Source organism: Pteropus vampyrus, unplaced genomic scaffold (genome assembly GCF_000151845.1).
Source record: "Pteropus vampyrus isolate Shadow unplaced genomic scaffold, Pvam_2.0 Scaffold575, whole genome shotgun sequence".
Taxonomy (NCBI): domain Eukaryota; kingdom Metazoa; phylum Chordata; class Mammalia; order Chiroptera; family Pteropodidae; genus Pteropus; species Pteropus vampyrus.
This window is the reverse complement of record NW_011889356.1, coordinates 503716-506467: the sequence shown is the minus strand read 5'-3', so window position 1 is coordinate 506467 and position 2752 is coordinate 503716.

Here is a 2752-nt window from a genome sequence, read left to right as displayed (position 1 = left end):
TTTAGTTTTGAGCTGGAATGACCTCTGACTTCTTCTTATGATATGAAGCTGTGATTCTTCAAGTGTGACCCCCAGACCAGTAGCATTCCATCTCCCAAGAACTTTTTAGAGATGCAAATTCTCAGACTCAGAATGCCCACCCCCTTCATAGAGCCATTGCCTGACAACATGATTCCAGGTTCATTTGTGTGGGTTAAGCAGTCTTCTCTCGAGAAACTCTTTTTCAGTCCAAATGCCCCAAAGGGCTGCCATGCTGAGCTGTCCTCAGAGCACACATTATGTCAGCAGAAATAATCAGGGCATTCTGGGTTGGAGCCGGGGGTGGGAAACCATGAGAGACGAAAGAGATCACCCTGGATACGATCTAGTGGCACTGCCTGGGAGGAGGTCCAGGGCCAGCACAACTTCTGCTGGGAGATGTCTTGCTTAGTGTGGAAACTTCAAGTAGAGGATTAGTTCCTGGACTGCTAAATTCTTTTCCTGTCTTCTTCTGCAAGCCTGTTCTCTCAACTTTCTGGGCTCTGGATTTTCCTACTTGTCCTCCGTCATGGCCCTGCCCCATCTTCTCCCCAACTCCCTCTTCTACCAGAGTCTTGCCATTATTCTGCAACGTGGATCCAGTTCCCTCGATGGAGGGAGTATAATGCTCTGTACCACCTGAGGCTTGGACTCCCATGCCGTGCCTTGTTCTCTGGGTCTTGTCCAGCTTCATCTGGGTCTGGAGGCCAGAGTCCTTCTTGGCCAGCCCCTAGACAGTGCCCAGAGCCTCTGATGAGCCTCCTACATAATCCCTCCAGAAGAGTGCATCTGCGCCTTCTTCCATTGACCATGTAGGGTCTTCTAGGCAAACTGGATTTGGAGCTGAGGCTGGGGGTTGACTATTGACCTGGATGGCTGAACTGTAAACCTGAAATCTTCCCTCTAATTGAGCTTGAATTTGTCTTACAGTGACTTGTCAAGTTGTTGGAAGTGGGATCAGCTGTTGGGAGGGAAGAAGAACATGGAGTCAGGCCAAAGAGATCTTTTTCCGGGGCAGCTCTGGACCATTCCTGAAACTTCTCCTCTGATAGAAGAAACTATCTGTGGTTGTGCCTCTGAGTGCATGTGCGTGAATCTTTCTACCTGTTTGTCTCTCTGTTTATCTATGAGGGTTCCCATGCATACATGTGTGCAGTCTCCCTTCATCTCACAAGCTGTGAGCTCTCAGGCAGCGATTTACATCATTCTACTTCCATTTTCTTTGTCTGTATAACAGAAAGAACAATAACTTCTACAAATAGTTACTATGGTGGTGAAATGAAACAATGTACGTAGCCCCTTAGCGTAGTTCCTGGTGCTCATACCTTAGGCTGTTATTACTAAATGCCTTATGCGAGTTACTTAGCCTCTGTGCTTCAGTTTCCTTATGTGTAAATTGGGTGTAATACCAGAACCTAGTGTTGTGAGAATTAGAGAGGTTGATATCTGTAAAGTACTTAAGTTCGTGCAATAAATATTAGTGATTATAATGCTTATTATCTTTCGGTGTATGGATATGTCTGGGCGAGAATCTCTGAGTGTGCATGTCTCAAGGCAAGTCTCTCTGCTTGTATGTGATTGTACATATTTGTATATGTGTGCTTCTGTATTTATATGGCCAGGCAGGCCTCCTGTCTCTGGGTGGAGTTTGCTGTTGGCCCAAACCTGGACTCCCTGAGCCAGCCACGGCTGGCGCCAGGGATGGAATTTCCATTAAGAATTAAGCGGGACAGCACTGGGAATCCAGGCAGGCTGAGGGGAGGGGGTTGGAGGGGATGATACACCAACTCCAAGCTCTCTCAGCTGGCCTCAGTTCTGGACTGCCTTGGAGAAAGCTGCTGCCACTTTTGCCTTGAGTTGTAGGTCTTGCCGGGGTCATGGCTCAGAAGGATGGACAAGGAGAGAGAAGTTGCCTCTATGGGCCTCAGTAGGGAAACTTGGAGTTGCTGCAGCCAAGACCGGAGCCATGAGGCGGCCTCCCGAGAATGGAGAGGCAGCCAGCGAGGGTATAGGCAGCTGGGGCCTATGGGGCCAACAGGAGCCAAGGAGGCTGCGCTGTGCAGTAGGTATCTGGGAAAATGTGTGTGTGTGTGTGTGTGTGTGTGTGTGTGCGCGCGCGCGCGCGCGCACGCGCGCGCGCCTCTGTTTTGGGAAATGCAGGTGGGGGACATTCACACCAAGTGTCCTAAGGGAATACCTAGCAAATTAAGTCTGCTTTTCTCTTGTCCTGAAAGCCTGGCACAGAATTTGGTCCTGGAAATAATAAATCTCTGAGGCTTTTTGCTAATATTTATCCTGTTTATGATCTAAGCCTCATTCCATTTCTAGCATACTAGAAAATATCTTAGCTTTCTAGGTACTTTTACATTCCTAAACTCATCTCATACTTTCAATAGCCCATGAGCTAGACAGAGACCATTATGGTCATCAGTGTAAATATGGGAAAACTGAGTCTCAGAGAGGTTAAGTGACTTGTCCAAGGACACACAGTTAGAAAGTGGTATAAGCAGGACGTAAAGTCAGGTTTCTTTGTGGACAAAGTCCATACTATTATTATTATATTACCTGACCTACCAGAAAACAGACTCAGAGAAAAGATTCTGCAAACTTTGCACATTTGAGGAAGGCCATGGCTCCAGTGTTAAAGCCCAGCCATATGGGTATCTGAGGCCCAAGCTCTATGCCTGGGCACCGAGACAATCTTTGTTGAGATAGGAAATGAAGCTCCTCTCAA